Below are 21,263 nucleotides of genomic sequence, written 5' to 3' on the forward strand. Positions count from 1 at the left end.
TCTGTGAGGTCACCAGCTCCCCACCACCTTTGACCAATAGGCTGAGGTCCTGCAAAAGGCCTTTGTGATGTCACTGCCACACCCCTCCCTTGCTGTGCTAATATCCTGCCCCTGCCCAGGCACTTTGGAAGTTTGAGCTACTCCCTGTGGATCACCCCACTCAAGGAGCGTTCGTTCTAGGCAGCAAGCCGGCTAGACAGGAAAACATCAGATGCTGCTCCCAATGCTACACTCAGTATGATGACTTTCACCTCCAGAGAGACAATTACCTCGCAAGGACACGCTCACCCTAGCCAAAGCCTCCCCTGGGGCCTGCACGTGGGGGCACGTTTCAGAGCGGCAAAGGGAAATAGGCTGGCCAGGGGCATGAGGACAATGGCACAGACAAACGGGGAGGGACTTGGTCCAGCGGTGGAGGAAGACAGAAAAAGGGACAGGCATGGGATTGGCTTCCTGTCTTTTTTCCTTTGCTCAGCATTTGACCTGTGACTGTAATGGGGAGACTTGAGAAATACCTGTGGCCGCCGGCGAGGTAGGTGGCTGCCCCGAGAGCGCAGAGCTGAGCATTTTCCACTGGGTTGCTGCCTGCGCCCCCAGCGCCTGGCCGTGATCGTATAGTGGTTAGTACTCTGCGCCGTGGCCGCAGCAACCTCGGTTCGAATTCGGGTCACAGCATTGCTTTTTGGTGGGGAGGGGCTATCCTGCAGCGCGCCTCGTGGCTCAGTCTGATGGCGTCCGTTTGCAAAGAGAGCCATCAGCCGGTCCTTAGTTTCTGCTTGGTAAAGGCAAGTCAGTGGGGTCCATCCATCAGAAAAAGAGTCCCAGGACTTCTTGCTGGGCGCCAGGGTCCAAAAGCGGCACATTCCCTCCTGGAAAGGGCTGTGTTTCGAATGTCCGTCCAGTGCGTGTTGAAGGGAAGGATCTGCGTGCCTGGGAAGCTGCGTCCCTCCAGAGGCGCTTGAGAAGCCAAAGGGGCCGTGGGTGAGTTTGTGATGAGGTGAGTGTGAAGTGTGGAAGGGGGAGGGTGTCAAGAGGAGGTTTTGAGAGGAAAAAAGGTGCTGCTGAGCTGGTAGGGGAGGGCAAGGTCCCAGGCGGGTGTTGTGTGAGGAGCTGTGTAGGCCCGAAAAGGCGTCCTGCCGGGCAAGGGCAGGTGAGGAGGGCCAGGGCTTTTCCCAGGGCTGTTGCTGCGGCCAAAGCCTTTGGGAAGCAGAAGAGGGCCAGGGGTGCTGTTGCCTGCTGGGGCCCATGCGACGGTGTAGGTGTACGCTGACCATAGCTGGTCTGTGGGAGCTGGGGCCCCTCCCCTGCCCCTTTCCTCATTAGTATAGTGGTGAGTATCCTCGCCTGTCATGTGGGAGACTGGGCTTCCATTCCCCAATGGGGAGGGTGACCCCTTTTCAAGGGGGAAACAAAGAAATCCCTGGCCTGCTCACCACATGCCTTGCATTCTCCTTCTACGGGCACTTCCCTTCGCACCCCGAACTGATGACTTTCACCTCCAGAGAGACAATTACCTCGCAAGGACACGCTGGCCCTAGCCAAAGCCTCTCCCTGGTGGCCCAGCTTCGGGGCCTGCACGTGGGGGCACGTTTCAGAGCGGCAAAGGGAAATAGGCTGGCCAGGGGCATGAGGACAATGGCCCAGACGAACGGGGAGGGACTTGGTCCAGGGGTGGAGGAAGACAGAAAAAGGGACAGGCATGGGATTGGCTTCCTGTCTTTTTTCCTTTGCTCAGCATTTGACCTGTGACTGTAATGGGGAAACTTGAGAAATACCTGTGGCCGCCGGTGAGGTAGGTGGCCGCCCCGAGAGCGCAGAGCTGAGCATTTTGCGCTAAACTGCTGCCTGCGCCCCCCAGCGCCTGGCCGTTATCGTATAGTGGTTAGTACTCTGCGCCGTGGCCGCAGCAACCTCAGTTCGAATCCGGGTCACGGCATTAATTTTTGGTGGGGAAGGGCTATCCTGCAGCACGCCTCATGGCTCAGTCTGATGGCGTCTGTTTGTAAAGAGAGCCATCAGCCGGTCCTCTCAACACTGCTATTATAAGTCCTGTGCACTAACCCATTGCACCTCTGGTGCCCACCTGAGGGTCTTGTCTCCTTGATTCATGGATGGATTAGCGGAGTGGGGGGGTTGCATTAGCTAAAACAAATTCATATTAAAGGCTGCAGGATGGCAGCAGCAGAGGTGAGGAGCCTCCTTCCATGTGCTAGAGCTGGTTCCCCTTCCGTTGCTCAGGGGAAGGTTGGTGCTTTGAGCCCACCCGGTGCTGGAATGTCTCATGGGTGAGATTAACAAGACTCTTGAGAAGAGAAGAGAAGGGAGGGGAACTCTTTTCTATCCCTGCCTAGCTCCATTGGTCTCCTGTGGCCCTTTCGGCTCTCTGCTCCCCTGTTGGGGAGATGCAGAGACAAGCCCCCATCTGGGTGAGTCACCGAGAGGCTGTGTCCCATGGCGTGTGTGGGGGAGAGGGGGAGGGTTGAATGGGGCTCAAGGGGAGAAGGTTGTGTGTGACAGTGTGTGCGGGAGGGGGAGGGTGTGTTCTTAGGATAGAAATGGTAGAAAACACAGGGGCAGTGACAGTGAAGCCCCGTGTCTGAGTGTTATGACCCTGTGTGGTGCTGCCGTTCACCACATGCCTCAGCTACTGAGTGTCCCTCTTAGAGATGCCAACCAGAACTGATTTCAGCTGCTGGACAGCTCTGCTAGGTCTTTATTCATTTGTACAGGAAAATGCTGAGTGTTTAAATTCATTTCAAGCCCCCTGCCCCCATTCGGCGAACTCCTGAACATACTGGAGAAAATCCTGCCCCCTGCTATTGGAACGATGTGCTGGAGATTTGACTAGGAAAGGGACTGTCTGAATTGTCAGAGTGGGGAATGAACAACAATCTACAGCAATGTCGTTCACACAAACACCCTCTAATCATGCTCCAACCGGAAGGGAAATGGGCAGGAATTCTCACTGTTCAGCCATTGACACACTTACACTAATGCACATCCATGAGTATGCTGGGGAAGTTGGTCTGAGCAAACAATTTGAAGTGACAATTCAGTGAGAACAAAATCATCATGCAGTAAAATGAATACACGTCAAGTAGTTGTGGCCGAGTGATTAAGGCGATGGACTAGAAATCCATTGGGGTCTCCCTGCGCAGGTTTGAATCCTGCCAACTACGCAAGCGCTGTGCTGCTGTTGTTATTATTGCAGTCTTAGTGCCTGAGCATCCACAGTGCGAACTGGAGATAAATCTAGTTTCACTCTGTCTACACTTAAAACGCTGCTGTGGCACTGCTATAGCACTTTGGAGTAGACAGTGACTGGAGGGATTTTCCCATCCCTCTAATAGCTGCATGGACAGAACAATTCTTCCTTTTCTTTAGCACTATCTAACCCGGTCTTAGGTCACCTTAACTATATGGGATGGGATGGGATCGGTGGGGTGGGGGTCACACCCTGAGAGATGTCGCTTTGCCAGTTCAGTGCCCAGCATACACCAGCCCTTAGATCCCTCTGGGTATTTCAGTGCAGGCACTGACATGTGAGAGGAAAACATCAGCTCACAGAGACTGAATTCCCCACATTTAATCTCACTGCACTTTCCAGAAAGTCACAAAATTCAATTCATTCTTGCTAGGAGAGAGAAAAAATAAGTGATACTAAGTTTTTGGCTTGGTTAAATAAAATTAAGTGTTTAATTAATATAGTAAAAATCTGTACTGCTTCCTCTAACTAACACCACAGCGTGAAATAGGAACAGAGACAAAGCTTGTCAGTGACGACTAATTTCACAAATGATCTTCCCATTATTAATTTCCACATTGCCCCTATTGGAGGTCTGGGCACCTCCAGTGTCATTGCTCTGCGTTCACCTTCCCCTAGAATTGTTCTCGGACATTCGCTTTCCTCTGCAGCCTGGGGCTCGGGTCACTTGCTGGAGGATTCCCTGCACCTTGAGGTCTTAAAGCCACAATTTGAGGACTTCAATACCTCAGACATAGGTCAGGGGTTTGTTACAGGAGTGGGTGGGTGAGATTCCGTGGCCTGCATTGTGCAGGAGGTCAGACTAGATGATCATAATGGTCCCTTCTGACCTTAAGTCTATGAATCTATGAATCTAGTCCCAAATTTGGAAAACTGTGCAGTTCAGCATGAGAATAGTGACCCCGGCTCCTTCCTGCACCTGCTCTACATTGCTCCACAGCAGCTTCTCCCCCTGCAGAGTCACCCCAGCACGGCAGTGCAGCCGCCCAGGGTTTAGCAGGGGCCCCTGGCAAGGACAGTGGGTGCAGCTAACAGCCCAGTGTGCCTGGCCCTGAAGCAGCTGTAAAAAAGCAACCCCCCCCCACAGAAGTACAGAGACTGAATTCCTTAACTTTAACATCATGACCCCCTGTAGAAAGCCACACGTGTCAGTTGTATTTTCACAGGGAGATGCAAAAATCAAGTGACACCAATTTTTAAGTTGAGTAAATAAAGTTGAGGAGAGAGTTATTAACCTCACAAAAATATACTAAAGATCCCTCAACATAACACCTGAAGGTGAACTATGAACAGAGACAAACCTTGTCAGCAAAGGCTCATTTCCCAAACGATCCTCAAAATGTTACTAATTCCCACCCCTCCTCCACAGGAGCTCTGGGCAGTGTAACTGTTCTGCAGGCAGCTTCCCATTCAATGCTGTTGTGGGACATTCCCAGGCCTGGAAATGTACCAACGACAGAATTTGAAGAGCAAACCTGGCTCCCCGCACCAGGCGGGATTTGAGTGTTTTGTCCCTGTCACTTAGTCTTTGTCAATAGTACAGACGCCAGGGGCAGGACTCCAGGCTCTGCTTGAGGGATCCTGGCCCAGGGGCTGTGGGGGGAGAAAGGATTGTAGATTCTGACCTGTGCTCTTGAGAGGAGGTAATAAGTGAAGGGGCATTTCTGACTCCTCCCTTCCCTCAGTGTCCCCAGGGCTGGAATTCTACATTCCACAGGGCCAAACAAGGGGGTGATGCCACTTGGCTAATGAAAACCAGCGCTCCAGGTGAGGTTTGAACTTACAACCTCAGCATAGCTCATCTCAGCACTGCCCTATAAGTACTGTGCGCTAACCAATTGCGCCACTGGAGCACCTGTTAATTGCTCTTCTCCCAGTTCCCTAGGCTGATAAAGGCGAGGAGTGACCCCAAAACATTCTCAGTGGTGTTGAGAGCAGGTAACGACAAGTGTTGTACTCGGTGGGGTGGATTCTTCTTAAGGGTTCCAGGCCCCATTTGACCCTTTTGTTCTTCCCTGTGTAATAACAGAGCTGGTTAAGACTCAATGGAGCGTCCTGCTGCAGACCAACAGATCTCAAATCACTGATAACCAGCTCTAAGCGTTAGTCCTGCTTTGGGACAGTGTCTCTCATGCAACAAACTGCCCAATCTGCGCTAGCAGTGAGGCTCCCTCACTAACAGCTGAAATCAGGGAGAGCTGTGTGAAGTGCAGGGACCCAGGGTTGCCTGAACAGGGGAGAACAACACCCCAGGACTTTTAAAAATGGGAGGGCTCTGCCTTACCACTTTGTAATGACCGTAAGGGCATGAGGAAGGGGCAGCATAGGAGTCTATGTAGCTCTGATTTTTGTCTTCTGACAGTAGCCAATACCAGGTGCCCTAAAAGCCACTCCCCAACACACCACTGGGAGTTGAACCCAGGATCTTCTGTTTACAAAACAGGTGTTTTAACCAGCTAAGCCATGGTGCCTGCTGTTACTTAAAGTACCGTGTCTGTACACACCTGACTCTGTGCCAATCCCCACTGGGCCCTGACAAGTGTTGCTCGTGTTTGGATTCTGTAAAGCAGAGGAGCAGGTGAAGTTTTGCTCCCAAGGTGGGTGTGTGATTCTTTGGACAGGTCTACACTACAAAATTAGGTTGGTGTAATTACATTAAGGTGTTGGAGTTGAAATCCACTAGAGTTCCCCTGCGCAGGTTCAAATTCTCATCACAGCGAGGCCTGTGTTTTAGCCAGTCTTGAACCCGGGCAACACCTCTGTAAAGCCCCCTGAGACACTTCCCACCCCAAGGAAATCCTGTTCTGCTCCTTTCATAGAGATGCCTGGGACACCACCTCACACTGTGTCCCTGAGGGGTCAGGCAAATTCTCAGCACCTGAACCGTCTGCCACTCACGTGGTGCCCCATAGATCAGCCATAGCCCTGGTTCCTCTCCTCTCTAGAGTGCGAAAGGAGCCAAGTCAGCGACTCCATGGGAGCTACGGGGCTGCAGAACCAACAGAGAAAAAATAGGTGCTCAGCCCCCACTGGCAGCCAGCTCCCCCCCCCCACTACAGGCCTTGCCGACAAGCTCCTCCTCTTCCCCTTCAGTGACTTCCACCTGCCAGTGATCAGCTGTTCAGTGGGGTGCAGGAGGCGCTGGGCGGGGAGCAGGGCCGGCTCCAGACCCCAGCACGCCAAGCGCGCGCTTGGGGTGGCATTTTGCCAGGAGGCCGGCAGGCGGCTCCGGTAGACCTTCCGCAGTCATGCATGCGGAAGCTCCACCAGAGCCGCGGGACCAGCGGACCCTCCGCAGGCACGTCTGCAAGAGGTCCCCCGGAGCCGCCCCCTGCAGCGTGCCGCCGTGCTTGGGGCGGCCAAATTCCTAGAGCCGCCCCTGGCGGGGAGGGGGAGGAGCAGGGACAAAAAGAGGTGGGAGAAGGAGAGGAATGGGGCAGGAAGGTGCAAGCTGGGAAGAGATGGGACAGGGGTGGGGACTTGGGGGAAGGGGTGGAGTAGGGGCAGGGCCTAGGGTGGAAAGGGGAGGATTTGTCCTGGACCCCAGACCCCTCTAGGGCTGGCCCTGAAGGGAAGCACCGACTATCACAGTGACAATACAACTGACCAGCCTTGCGGGGGAGGCTGAGGGAGATCCGCACTCACCAGGTCTCTTCTCTCCCCCACGGTGAGCCAGACACTGCTCTCCCCTGCCTCTCACTCTAGCAGCTGGACGCCAAGGAGCCATTTCCCCACAGGAAGTGCATTGAGTGCCCCTGTGCTACTGGGGGGCTGGTGCTGCTGCTGCTGCTTCCCGAAATGACGCCCAGTGGGGGAAGCCAGGACAACAGGGTGGGGCGGCAAGCGGTGGCCAGACTCTCACCGCCAGGGTCTAGTCTTGCTCAGGGTCCAGCTCAACTTCCTCCCCGCGCCACTGGCCCCCAGTCCCCTTCCACCACCAGGTCAACCCGGGCACTAGGGCAGGAACAGGGTGAGGCAGCAAGTCAAGCTGAGCAAGGCAGGCAAAAGCGAGTCTTGTCTTCATGGGCCGCTCACAATGACGTCCTTTTTGTGTGCAACTGCTGCAAAAACATCCCGGGCAGAGGAGCAACAGGCCAAAACACTACAATGCAGCTGCCAAAGTAGCTCAGTTGGGCGAGCGTTAGACTGAAGATCTAAAGGTCCCTGGTTCAATCCCAGGCTTTGGCAGGCCCTTTTATACCTCTTTGTACAGGGATGGCTTGTTTTCTGGGAGCACAGAGGTGCCTGCACCCAAGGTGAGTCCCTGAGCTTGGGCTCTGCAATAGGAAAAAAAAACCTGTGGGCTTCTGCCCCTAGTTGGCTGGCCTGACCCTTAACAATGAAGGATGGGAGCTGTCTCTCCTATGTGAGTTATTGGTGGACCCAATATGGCAGGAACAGAGTGAGGCAGGGTGGCCCCCAGGAATGGTGCCAGAGGGGGTGCTGGGTAGTGACAGGCAGGAATAGGGGATGAAAACTCCTCTGTGCAGCTGAGTAAGGGCAGTGCCCTGGAACGGGCATCTGTGAAAATGGGAAGGTGGCAGGGATTTGGGGGCCCAGGAGGAGATGCTAGGTGTTCATTGCCTTGGAGCAGCTGGACTTGGACATGGTGGGTGTTGAGGAAATGCACATTAACAACTCTAGGGTAGCTTGATGGGCAGAGAATGATTGGTGGAAGGGCCCATCTCTCTGGTCCTCCAGGCCAGTGAAGAATGATGGGGTTGGAGTCTTGCTCTTCACATTCATGGTGCGAGTACAGAAGGGGCTGGAGCTCCCACCAGGGAGAGCATTACTGGTGGGCTTTGTTCTCTGCAGCACTGGTTACGGCTATATTAGTGTGTATGGTCCCCAGTTAAGGTGTAAAAGGAAAGTTCTATAAAGGAACTGGCTCCCTTCCTCTGGACCGCACTGTTTTTGGTGTTGGGGGGGATTTCAATTGTTGCAGCCGGCCTGAGGACTGCTGGTCCTGTTTTCCCGACCGTCAGAGGAAACTCATCTATGGTGAGCACTACCTGGTGCAGGTCTGTAGCAAGGTTGGCTTAGAGGACGTGTTTCTCCACAGTGGAACCAGTGGAGGGCAGGCGGTAGCCTCCTATTCCTCTGATCTGAGCTCACACCAGCTGCAGAGGGGATACACCTTTCTGTGGGGACAGGCCAGGAGTCGCACTGACCGGATTTACATGAAGGAGAGCACGTCGACAGCCCAGTGCAGGGTGGTGCCAATGGACTGTTTGGATCATGCAGCTCTCACCGTGTGCTCAATGTGGGCAATTCCCTGATCCAGGGCAGAGGATATTGGAAGCTGAACATCCAGAGCTTGCAAGATAAAGGGGCAGGACGGCAAGTCCTGGCGGTGTTGGCAGAACGGGAAAGCATCAGAAGGTTCAATGGCAACCAGGGGGATTGGTGGGAGTCGGTGAGGGAGGAGTTGGCGGCTTTGTTCCGGCAGTTGGGCAAACACCACAACATTAAAGAAACCAGTGGTTCCAAGTCCTGCAGCATCGCCTGTGAGTTTTTTTTCCCTCACGCTGGGTGACTGATGCCCACTGGAGACAGGTCTTTGGTCTGGCTGGATCAATGGGCTGGCGGCTATAGGTTGGGGTCCTAGAACTTAACAGTCTGGCTAGAGAGTCCTGTGGTTTGACCATATGGTTTTTTCTCGCTGCTTCACCTGATGCCCACAACTTTGGTCCCTGCAGCTGCCACACTCTTCCTCTTGCCCACATGGCATTTAAAGGAAGCAGGGCCAGGGCCAGGCTTCATAGTCAGGGCTAGGCAGGAGGGAGGCAGAGTCCCAGGCTGGAGCCCAGCACCTCTCCTCCTCTGGGCACCTGGAGCAGAGGCAGCAGGTGCTGACAGCTCCAAGGGAAGGCTTAAAAGCCACAGAGCAACCGAGGGCAGGGCAAGAGGAGGGGAGAACCATGCCTATGTGTGGCCAGCAGACAGCCACAGAGACACCCGGCCAGCCTGCTCTCTGCTCCCTGCCATGCCGAACCCCCACTGAAGGCCACTCACAGACCAGCATTCGTTCTGCGGCCGGCCAGCATCACAAGGTGGTTGGAAAGCAGGTGGGGCCTCTGACCGTTCCCACTCAATGGGCTCCTTTTGGCAGTGGGGCAGGAGATATTTCCCCCAAGAGGCTCTTTCCCAGCTGCTGAGAAGCACAGAAGTACCCGGTGTTTGCTCTTGCGGTGAAAGGGGTTAATACATTTAGGCGGCCTGGCTAGCTCAGCTGGCAGCACCTCTGGCTCTTACTCTGAAGGTTGAAGTTACAATTCCCTGTTTGGGTGCTTGGGGCTCCTCTTCAACAATACAACACACAATCTGCTTAAGCCCCCACCCAGTAACCTGGGGAAACTAACCCTGGCCACTGGGTGCCTCTAAGAGGCGATACTTTCCCCACTCACATGCACTGAGTGTAGAAAAGAAACTTTAAGAAAAAGGAGGAAAATCACCTTGTATTAACTTGGGAAAACACCACAATCAGGATTCATAACACAACACTATGAGCAAAACACCCACCCACAGTGCGCTGGGAAGTGGCCTTTTGCCTCAGGCTCCTAAATCCAGACACCAGAAGCTCTGTGGATGTGCCCCTCCCTTCACTGCACCTCACCCACAGCTGCTGTCCTGAGTCAGTGAAAACCCAGAGTTCACCTCTCACCTCCTGGGGGGAAAGCCCCTTTCTCCCTCCGCTGTCTGGCCACATTGCCGGCCACTTGCCGTTCCCCCCTGTCACCGCTCTGCTGGCCACCCTCTCTGCTCTGGGGCGTCTTGTGGTCCTACCAGGAGCGGAACAGGCTCCCTAAAAGCAGGGCCGCCCAGAGGATTCGGGGGTCTGGGGCAAAGCGGGGGAGCGGACATAAAAAAAGGCGCCACCTGCTGCAGTGCTTGTACTCACTGGGCGGCATCCGAGTCTTCAGTGGCAGCGGGTCCTTCACTCGCTCCGCATCTTCAGCAGTACCGAAGACCCAGACTGCTGCCGGGTGAGTAAAAATTAAAAAGGTGCCTCTAGCCAGGGAAGGGATTCTAGGCCAGGGCTCACGGGGGCCCTGCGGGGTCGGGGCCTGGGGCAAATTGCCCCATTTGTGTCCCCCCCGGCAGCCCTGCCTAAAAGTAACATCCACCAGAGCCCGAGCAGTAGCCCCACCCCTTCCACTCGAGGCAACACCCCTGCCCCACCCCTCTCCCCAAGGACCCGCTCCTACGCTGCCTCTTCCCCACAGACCCCTCCTCCCGCTCACTGCTCTCCGTCCCCTCCCCCCCTCACTCGCCCTTACGGTCATTACAAAGTGGCAAGGCAGAGCCCTCCCATGTTTAAAAGCCCTGGGGTGTTGTTCCCCCCTGTTCAGGCACCCCTGGGTCCCTGCACTTCACACAGCTCTCCCTGATTTCAGCTGTTAGTGAGGGAGCCTCACTGCTAGCGCAGACTGGGCAGTTTCTTGCATGAGAGACACTGTCCCAAAGCAGGACTAATGCGTAGAGCTGGTTATCAGTGATTTGAGATCTGTTGGTCTGCAGCAAGACTCTGCATTGAGTCTTAACCAGCTCTGTTATTACACAGGGAAGAACAAAAGGGTCAAATGGGGCCTGGAAACCTTAAGAAGAATCCACCCCACCAAGTACAACACTTGTCGCTACCTGCTCTCAACCCCATGGAGAATGTTTTGGGGTCACAACTTGGCTTTATCAGCCTAGGGGTCTCAGAGAATCACAATTAGCAGGTGCTCCAGTGGCGCAATGGGTTAGCGCACAGTACTTATAGAGCAGTGCTGAGAGGAGCTATGCTGAGGTTGTGAGTTCAAACCTCACCTGGAGCACTGGTTTTCATTAACCAAGTGGCATCACCCCCTCATTTGGCCCTGTGGAATGTAGAATTCCAGCCCAGGAGAACCTGAGGAGGAGTCAATAAAGGCCCCCTTCAATTATTACCTCCTCTCCAGAGCTCAGGTCAGAATCTACAATCCTTTCTCTGCCACCAGCCCCTGTGCCAGGATCCCTCAAGCAGAGCCTGGAGTCCTGCCCAGGGCGTCTGTACTATTGACAAACACTAAGTGACAGGGACAAATCCCGCCTGGTGCGGGGAGGCAGGTTTGCTCTTCAAATTCTGTCTTTGGTACATTTCCAGGTCTGGGAATGTCCCACAACAGCATTGAATGGGAAGCTGCCTGCAGAACAGTTACACTGCACAGAGCTCCTCTGGAGGAAGGGTGGGAATTAGTAACATTTTGAGGATCGTTTGGGAAATGAGCCTTTGCTGACAAGGTTTGTCTCTGTTCATATTTCACCTTCAGGTGTTATGTTGAGGGATCTTTAGTATATTTTTGTGAGGTTAATAACTATCTCCTCAACTTTATTTACTCAACTTAAAAATTGGTGTCACTTGATTTTTGTATCTCCCTGTGACAATACAACTGACACGTGTGGGTTTCTACAGGGGGTCATGATGTTAAAGTTGGGGAATTCAGTCTCTGTACTTGTGTGGGGGGAGTGTTGCTTTTTCACAGCTGCCTCAGGGCCAGGCACACCGGGCTGTTAGCTGCACCCACTGTCCTTGCCAGGGGCCCCTGCTGAACCCTGGGCGGCTGCACTGCAGTGCTGGGGTGACTCTGCAGGTGGCGAAGCTGCTGTGGAGCAATGTAGAGCAGGTGCAGGAAGGAGACGGGGGTCACTATTCTCATGCTGAACTGCACAGTTTTCCAAATTTGGGACTAGATTCATAGATTCATAGACTTAAGGTCAGAAGGGACCATTATGATCATCTAATCTGACCGCCTGCACAATGCAGGCCACAGAATCTCACCCACCCACTCCTGTAACAAACCCCTATCCTATGTCTGAGTTATTGAAGTCCTCAAATCGTGGCTTAGAGACCTCAAGGTGCAGGGAATCCTCCAGCAAGTGACCCCGTGCCCCATGCTGCAGAGGAAGGCGAATGTCCGAGAACAATTCTAGGGGAAGGTGAATGCAGAGCAATGACACTGGAGATGCCCAGACCTCCAGTGGGGGCAGCGTGGAAATTAATAATGGGAAGATCATTTGTGAAATTAGTCGTCACTGACAAGATTTGTCTGTTCCTATTACACGCCTTCGTGTTAGTTAGAGGAATCAGTACAGATTTTTACTATATTGCTTAAACACTTACTTTTATTTACCCAAGCCAAAAACTTTAGTGTCACTTATTTTTTTCTCTGTCCTAGAAAGAATCAATTGAATTTTGTGACTTTCTGGAAAGTGCAGCGAGATTAAATGTGGGGAATTCAGTCTCTGTGTTTGCGAGCTGATGTTTCCCTCTCACAGGTCAGTGCCTGCATTGAAATACCAAGAGGGATCTAAGGGCTGGTGTACGCTGGGCACTGAACTGGCAGAGCGACGTCTCTCAGGGTTTGAAACCCCCCCAAACCCATAGAGTTAAGGTGACCTAAGCCCGGGTTAGATAGTGCTAAAGAAAAGGAAGAATTGTTCTGTCAATGCAGCTATTACAGGGATGGGAAAACCCCTCCAGTCACTGTCTACTCCAGAGTGCTATAGCAGTGCCACAGCAGCATTTTAAGTGTAGACAGAGTGAAAGTAGATGTGGCTCCAGTTTGCACTCTGGATGCTCAGGCACTAAGTCTACAGTAATAATAACAACAACACAGTACTTGCATAGTTGGCAGGATTTGAACATGCGCGGGTAGACCCCAATGGATTCCTAGCCCATCGCCTTAACCACTTGGCCACAGCTATTGGATGTACAGCTGTATCATTTCATGATGATTCTGTTCTCACTGAATTGTCACTTCAAATTGTTTGCTCAGACCAGCTTCCCCAGCACACTCACTGCTGCACATCAGTGTAAGTGTGTCCTTAGGTGAACAGCAAGAATTCCTGCCCATTTCCCTTCCGGCTGGAGCAAGATGAGAGTGTGTTTGTGTTAATGACATTGCTGTAGATTGTTGTTCATTCCCCACTCTGACAATTCAGACAGTCCCTTTCCCATTCAAATCTCCAGCACATCGTTCCAATAGCAGGGGGCAGGATTTCTCTGGGGCACTGAAATTTTTTCAGGGGGCTGGTGCATGAACTCAGCCTTGCATTCCACCCTTGATGTTTCATGGACTAACAACAGGAGCAGAAAAGAAAGAGCCGAGCCAACATCTCCCTGGCAGGGATGCAGGTGCCACGTCCCCTCTGTCTGACCATCGCCATTGCAGGAGAGAAGGGGTCACTGGAATCGAAGGCCCTGGCTCAGACCAGAGACACAGGGAGGTTTTGCTGTTCACGGATCTGTGCAAAGGAAATTGTGTCTCTGTGGGAAATTGAGGCAGGAAATGAAACACCCATTGTCCTAAGGAATGTGGGTGAAGGACTCGGGCTGAGCAATGATTTAACAGGGGTTTGTTTCAATGTATTGGCCTGATTAAAACTATGGCTAAAAGCCCCCTGTACCAGGGGCTGCGGGACAGGACAGGCAGTTCTGTGCAGAGTGTTCAGAGCTGCCCCGTATCTGCCCTTTGTCTGCACCGCCCCTGCTCCCAGAATGCACCAGGCCCTGGACTGAACTCTTCCCCTGCCGGCCGAGGTGGTTTCGTTTGCTGTGATCCTGTTGGCTTGGCAGGGGGGGAAGTGACAGTCCCACCCCAGAGCCAATGCCCCCCTGTCACCCAGCCCCCTGACCCCCAGCAGTGCAGGTCAGCCAGGAGCTGGGCCCTGCCAGGCACTCAGGGGCGTCTCCCCTGCAGCTGGGGTCTCTCCCCAGCGTGGTCTGTGGGAGCTCGCGCACTAACAGGGCAGCGGCAGCAGCCGCGTGGTGGGTTGGGCTGGTGACCCGGGTCCATCTCCTGGGGTCGGCTGGGTTCATGCACAGGTGACTGGCCCCAGCCACCGGCCGAGCCCCACAGCCACGCTGCTGCTGTTACCGCACTAGCCCCTCACGCCCCCATTCCCTCACTGAAGCCAGGAGAAGGTTTGCAGGGAGGAGGTTGGGGGGGGTTGACCCCAGTATCCCAGAGCTGATTCTCCTCACAAAGGGGTGTGTGCATGTGGTGGGTGCCGTGTGCAACGCCCTGTGCCCATGAGGAGGGGACCGGAGCTCTGCCAGCAGGAAGATTTATCCTGCAGGAGCCCTGCCTCCCTCCCCCAGGGGTTCCCCTGGAGCAGAGAAGCTTTGAATCCTTGCTGGAGACTAGAGACGCCCGAGCAGCACAAGCTGCCTGGCAGAGGTTCTGGATCAGGGCCTCACGGGCACATTGGGTTCATTCCCTCAGGGCTGCCCTGCCCAGTGCCAGGGCTGCTCTCACTCCCCAGCACAGAGGGGGCTGCAGGCTCTTTGCCAAGCTGGGTCCCAGCTCAAGGCAGATTTAACACTAGCAGGGGGCCCAGGCATGTGCTGGTGCCGCTCAGGGAGGGAATCTGGGCCAAAGACTGATTAGAAATTGGGTAACACTAAAGTGGGACTAGAAAGACCCTTGCTGGGACGTGGCGGGTAGGTAGCCCCCATTATGTACCGTGCCCTCGCCGAGAAGTCTCTGGGAGAGTGGATTCTTCTTAATGGGCCACCAGCACGTCTCGTTGGGCCTGATGTCGGCTGCTCCTTTGCTGATACTAACAAGCTAGTTGTGGGCCTTCCCCACTCACCCCATAGCTCCGGGATGCACAGACAGCAACACTGGTGTGGAAGAAACGAACGCCACTCTCAGGTTTCAAGATCCTTAAGATCACTGACTTGCCCACACAAATGTCAGGGAGTAGAACTCAGTGGTAGAGTGTTTGACTGCAAATCAAGTAGTCCTTGGTTCAAACCCAAGTATCCCCTTGTAAACCTGGTCCTTCAACAAAAACAATTATTTCCATTTTCATTATGTTCAGGAGCTCCACTGACTAGGGATGCCTGAAATGAACAGAAACACTCAACATTTTCCTGTGCAAATGCATAAAAACCTAGCAAACATGTCCCTCCAATGAAATCAATTCCAATCCTCTAAGTGTCTAGGTTTGTTTTCATCAATGAAACAAAGGCACATGAAGACACATTTGCAGGTCCTTGGCCTCCATGGGCTACAATGTGCAGAAGAACAAGAACCACGTCCACTTGGGAGGCATGGACTAGTCTGTGTTACATTTGGTAAGTAAGTTGCCATTGCGACTGAAAACTCTACTGGGGGTGGACAGGACCTGTTGCAAAACTAAAATAACCAAGATTTACCAAATTCCCTGTTACACATTCAATCCTCTCTTTTTTCTATTCTATTAAACTGGGAGCAAGTTACCAGTGACCCAGGGCTGGGGCGGAAGGAGGGTGCAAGTGGGGGGAGGAGCCCAGGGCTGGGGCAGCAGGGGGTGTGTGAGTGGGGGATCACTGGTAGTGGGGAAGGGGAGAGTCGAGAGCTGGGGCAGCACGGGGTGTGTGTGGGGGAGAGCCCAGGACTGGGTTGGCAGGGGGGTGAGGGTCAGGAGGTAGAGCCCAGGGCTGGGGCAGCAGGGGGGTGCGAGTGGAGGGAGGTCCAGAGCTGGGGAGGCAGGGGGTGCAGGTGTGGGGAGGGGAGAGCCCAGGGCTCAGGCAGCAAGGAGATGCGGGGGGCAGACAAAAATTTTTTTGCTTGGGGAGGCAAAAAACCTAGAGCCAGCCCTGCCTCCACATACCGTGATGTAGGTAGGAGCCAGGAGTGGCTCTAGGAATTTCGCCGCCCCAAGCATGGCAGCACTCCACGGGGGGGCGCTCTGGCGGTCGCCGGTCCCACGGCTCTGGTGGACCTCCTGCAGACGTGCCTGCGGAGGGTCCGCTGGTCCCGCGGCTCCGGTGGAGCATCCGCAGGCACGCCTCGGGAGGTCAACTGGAGCCGCCTGCCGCCCTCCCACCAACCAGTGGAGCGCCCCCTGCGGCATGCTGCCCAAAGCATGTGCTTGGCATGTTGGGGCCTGGAGCCGGCCCTGGTAGGAGCGGATCATTAGTATCCCTACTTGAAAGAGGGACAAGCTAAGGCTGAGAAAGGAGAATTGACTTGTCTTACGTCACACAGCCAGTCAGTGGAAGAGTTGGGAGTAGGACACAAGAGCCCTGATTTTCAAACTAACCATCAGATCTTGACTTTCAGACGTTGAATGACCTGAATAAAGTGCTCTCAGTTGAGCTCCAGACCAACAACAGTGCACAGTAATTAGTCAGCAAGTATTTGAGGAGAACTGCAATGTTAGAGAGAATCATGAACTGCTCAGAGACCATTAATGCAGCGAAGCAGCAAAATTCATCAAACATAGAACAGGTTATGACTTATTTCCTTGGTCTTAAAAGAGAACAACAAGGACCTGAGTCTCCTCCCTGTCAATAACCCCCTGCTCAGCCAATCAGGGTAGAGACTGAGGACGGGAGGCTGAGGGTTCTCACCAGAGAGCCCAAAGGATGGCCCAGGCCACCAGTGGGTATCACTGCCCGAGCACTATTTCAGCCCCACATTTTTGGGTGGGCCTCCCAGAGTGGGAGCTGCCGAGCACTCCCCCGCAACACACACACACACACACACACACACACACACACACACACACACACCTCGCTCCTGGTGTTGGGAGGGGAACAGGAGAAAGGACAAAAGAAGCAAGAGACAAAGAGAAAGGAGGGAGGGATGGATGGAGGAAAAGGTGAAACAAAAAGGACAAACCCTAATGTCCCCACTGATTCTATGGGACAAAATCCCAAGTGTGAAATAAAATTCTGCCTCCTTAAGCTCGTGTTTTCCATGCCTAGAATTCAACTGTCACCAGATGGATCAGACCGAAAAGGTTTCAGACCTCGAGGAGGCTCTTACCTTCTAAACAGGGACGGCTGTTTTCTAGTAAAATCACTAAAAGGGAAGGAGAAAAGTCGAAAGAGGTTCCTCCTGGCGCTCACGTCCGTGAACCCGAATACTCTCTCAGCCCTCAAAGAGAGACCTGGAGAAGGAGACTTGCTGAAGCAAAGCCACAGGGGTCTCTGAGGTTTCCCTGGCCCCTCGCCCCTGTCCTGCCTGGCTGATGTCAGCATCTCTCTGTGAGGTCACCACCTCCCCACCACCTTTGACCAATAGTCTGAGGTCCTGCAAAAGGCCTTTGTGCTGTCACTGCCACATCCCTCCCTTGCTGTGCTAATGTCCTGCCCCTGCCCAGGCACTTTGGAGGTTTGAGCTACTCCCTGTGGATCACCCCACTCAAGGAGCGTTCGTTCTAGGAAGCAAGCCGCCTAGACAAGAAAACATCAGACGCTGCTCCCAATGCTACACTCAGTTTTTCAGAAATTAGTCAACTTTATGGCCAGAAGAGACGATTAGAGCATCTAATCTGACCACTTGAGGATCACTTAAGCTGCAGTTAAGCACTCTACCACTGAGCTATACAGCCACAATGACCTGAGAAGGACAAACCCTGCTTCATTGAGGTCCTTTGCCATTCCCAGACCACAGGTGGTTTTAAAAATGGGGTTTGATTAAACTTCTTAAATGTGGCAAACACCACAGCTTGCGCACCCACCGATATAGCTTCTCCCACTGACACAGCTGCCACCTCTTGCAAAGTGGCTTAACTACACCCACAGGAAAACTCTCTCCCCTCAGCACAGAGCAGTGGTTCTCAAACTGTGAGTCAGGACCCCAAAGTGGGACGTGACTCTGATTTAATAGGGTCGCCAGGGCTGGCATTAGACTTGTTGGGGCCTGGAGCTGAAGCCAAAAGTCTGAGCCCCACCACCCAGGTCTGAATCCCTCAAGCTCTGGTTTTGCCCTCCCCTCACTGGGGCAGGGCTCAGGCTTTGTTTCCCCTGCCTCTGCCCAGTGTGGAGGGGCTTGGTCCCTCTTTCCAGGGCCATGTAGTAAGATTTTTTTGGCAGAAGGGGGTTGCAGTGAAAGGAAGTTTGAGAAACCCTGGCATAGAGCCTCTGAATATGTCTAGACTTGGCTCCCTGTGGCAGATCAGACACTGAAAGTACAGCCATGGAGACACCACACACCACACTTGCCTAGCAGGCAAGAATCAAACCTCCACAGAAAGATGCCTGTTGCTTTCTAACCCATCTCCCTAAGCCCTCAGCCACCACCACTTAACAAAGGGCCTTTTCTACACTATGGTTCTGGTCTCACTGAAGGGTCATTTCCAATGGTTTGCTCAGACCAGCGTTAGGGGAAATGGTGCCCTGGGCAAAGCTTGTACTTTGGCACTTCCCCATTGCCCCTGGACGATCCCCACTCCCCCTTTACCGCTAGCTCCTGCACTCCCAACCCTTGCACCTCCTTCACCCCTAACTCCTGCCCGCTCCTGTGCCCTTAACTCCCTGGGCCACCAGCCATTGCCCCTCTCCTGCAGCCCCTTCACATGGCTCCAGTGCTGGGGCCCCGCACTTGTTCTCCCTTTCCCTGGGCTTTGGCATCACTAGCCCCTGCTTAGCGAGTAGGGTTCAGTGGTTCCCAAATTGTGGGGCATGACTCCTAGGGGGACACAGAGGAACATTCATGGGGGCACCTCAGGGCCTGAGCCAGCCCCCATGGAGGGAGCAGCACTCAGCCCCACTCTGTCCCAGCTCTTCCCCAACCCCACCCTCAGCCTGGGGCTCTGGCTCCCAGCTCGGCCTCCACCCCCTTACCTCTGTCTGCACCTCTCTCCCCAGCAAGCAACAGACCATCTCCCAACCCGAGATCTTGATCGCACCTTCTGAGGGTCCACAGCCATGGATAAGAGGGCACAGTGTGAAATGTTTGGGGACCACTGGCTTAGGGTGATGTTCTCAATCACATCTATGCAGTCCAATAAAAGCTATTCCTCACCCACCCAGCCCTCCATCAGGACGGACTAGGTGTGTTCTGCTGCCCTTCACTCATGCAGGAAGGATAATAACATTTCATTCTATTCACTCCTAAAGTGATTTGTAACCCGCCACCAGCCAAAAGTGGTCATTTTGGGAAAGCGGCCCCATCATGCTGCATAGCTAGGCAGAGTAGGTGTGTCTGTGCAAACACGGTCTGTTCCTGAAGTCTTTCCCCCAGCTCCTCACTAGATGTGAGGGGGGAGCTCATTCAGCCCCTGCTTCCGCTTAGTATTTAAAAACTCCTTATTGTCCCGAGCTCTGCTGGCCTTAGATTTCTCCTCCTGTCCAGTTTTCTAACAGCTCAGATGAGGTGGCCGAGTGGTTAAGGTGATGGACTGCTAATCCATTGTGCTCTGCACGCATGGGTTCAAATCCCATCCTCATCGGATGCGTTTAGTTTTCACCCCTCCTTTGTAGACAACCATCTCCCCCTTTGGTACAATGACAGCTCAAACAATGTTGCTTCTTGCAAACAAAAACCTTCTCAGAAACTCAGAACTCCCTTGCTTTAAATAAAATGTCTAAATCCCAGATTTCTTTAAAAAAGAAATTCTCTAGTGCTGTATTTCTTAGTTTTTATCTCAAAAGGGAACATCCTCATCATCTCCCCCAAACACCCTGGGACCTGCCCAAATTATTAAAATACCCTCAACCCGAGCAAGGCCAGAGCAGTGAACCAGAGCTAATGTCTAGGCCAAGCTGTTCTGAAGGAGGCAACTCCAACATTTTCTCCCTGCTTCCCTTGGCAAGGTCTGACTGAGAAAACAAAATTCCCCAAACTGAAAATTTTCTGCTGAAAAACTAATACTAGTCTGTTTGGGGACTTTGGTTTGAAAGTATTATTGTTATTATTCTCTTCTGATTTCTGAATCAGTTCAGTCTTTGTCCTCCAGGTGTGTTTCCACCTGCTGAGTTGTGGGGGAGAGAGGCCAAGTCATGATGTCTCTTCCCCTCTTTCATAGTTTCTTCCAACTTGCTAGGAAGCTCCTTTGTTACCATGTGAGTCAAGCAGTGTCCATTGTCTCTGTGCTATCTCGGAGAAGTCTGCATTGTACATGGTTCCTGGGATAGTCTTTGGGAGTGTGGATCCCTTCAATGGGCCAGCAGCGAGTCTGGCTCCTCCCTTGTCACACCTGAAAGGCTGGTGGGGGCATTTCTCAACCTCATAACATATCTCAGTAACGCACACAGAGCAAAACTTCATAACTTCCCAACCAATGCGAGCACACACAATCCAACACGATATTAATGTTCAACAGATCAAGACTTTTGAAATGATACGTCACAAGGCAGACTTTGAACAAACCATGTCATCATTATATGAGAGTGGTGAATATGGGGCTTCCCGGTGCTGCTCTGAGCACAGCATGCCACACCTGGGCTTACACTGCAATGGAGACGTACCCTTAGAGTCCATCTCTCCTGGGATAAAGATGGCCCACACCTGACTCTCTGCCAATCCCCACTGGGCCCTGAGAAGTGTTGTTCATGTTTGTATTCTATAAAGCAGAGAAGCAGATGAAGTTTTGCTCCCAAGTTGTGTGTGTGATTCTTTGGACAGGTCTACACTACAAAATTAGGTTGGTGTAATTACATTACTTAGGCTGGCAATGCAGTTCTATCAAGCTAATCCCGGTATAGATAGTGGCTCAGCTGTCAGAACTTTCTGGAGCTATGAAAGGGGAGGGACCCAGCCTCTGTAGCAGGAATGCAGGGCAGGTGAGTTCACGGCAGGCATGGTGGAATACTGGTGGAGGCCAGTTATGGTGATATAATGACCAGCAGCATTTACACTGACATTTGTCACTTTAAGTTTGCTGCAAAAAGCACTAGGCCTCTCGTCGAGGTAGTTTTATTTTGTCACCAAAACAGGGCAATTTTGTCGCCAGACGTGGTATTGCAGTGTGTGCACCAGCCAAAAACTGCTGACCGAGGGAGCGTTGTGTGTTTTTCACACATCTGAGCAATATAATGATGCTGAAGTAACCTTGTAGTGCAGACCTGGCCAAAGATTCACACACACAAACACACACACAGCTTGCAAGGAAAACCTCACCTGCTCCTTTGCTTTGCAGAATCCAAACACAAGCAAAGCTTTTCAGGCCCCAGTGGGGATGGCAGGGAGTCAGGTGTGGGCAGACACAGTGTTGTTGCCATAGGCAGGCACCATGGCTTAGCTGGTTAAAACAC

General features: G+C 53.1%; 6 non-coding genes across 6 annotated transcripts; 4 read left to right on the forward strand and 2 right to left on the reverse strand.

Moving 5' to 3' along the window:
* The first annotated feature begins 3,097 nt into the window (after positions 1 to 3,097).
* On the forward strand, positions 3,098 to 3,179 carry TRNAS-AGA. The gene has a single exon. It is a non-coding gene; the product is annotated as a tRNA-Ser (tRNA).
* Positions 3,180 to 5,024: 1,845 nt separating this feature from the next.
* Positions 5,025 to 5,118, reverse strand: TRNAI-UAU. The gene is made up of 2 exons: positions 5,081 to 5,118; positions 5,025 to 5,060 (listed from the first exon to the last, which is right to left on the reverse strand). It is a non-coding gene; the product is annotated as a tRNA-Ile (tRNA).
* Positions 5,119 to 7,380: 2,262 nt separating this feature from the next.
* Positions 7,381 to 7,453, forward strand: TRNAF-GAA. Its single transcript has one exon. It is a non-coding gene; the product is annotated as a tRNA-Phe (tRNA).
* Positions 7,454 to 10,991: 3,538 nt separating this feature from the next.
* TRNAI-UAU lies at positions 10,992 to 11,085 on the forward strand. Its single transcript has 2 exons — positions 10,992 to 11,029; positions 11,050 to 11,085. It is a non-coding gene; the product is annotated as a tRNA-Ile (tRNA).
* A 1,827-nt stretch (positions 11,086 to 12,912) lies between these two features.
* Positions 12,913 to 12,994, reverse strand: TRNAP-AGG. The gene has a single exon. It is a non-coding gene; the product is annotated as a tRNA-Pro (tRNA).
* A 6,383-nt stretch (positions 12,995 to 19,377) lies between these two features.
* TRNAS-GCU lies at positions 19,378 to 19,459 on the forward strand. Its single transcript has one exon. It is a non-coding gene; the product is annotated as a tRNA-Ser (tRNA).
* Positions 19,460 to 21,263: the final 1,804 nt, after the last annotated feature.

This window comes from Mauremys mutica, unplaced genomic scaffold, assembly GCF_020497125.1.
Source record: "Mauremys mutica isolate MM-2020 ecotype Southern unplaced genomic scaffold, ASM2049712v1 Super-Scaffold_100404, whole genome shotgun sequence".
Taxonomy (NCBI): Eukaryota; Metazoa; Chordata; order Testudines; family Geoemydidae; genus Mauremys; species Mauremys mutica.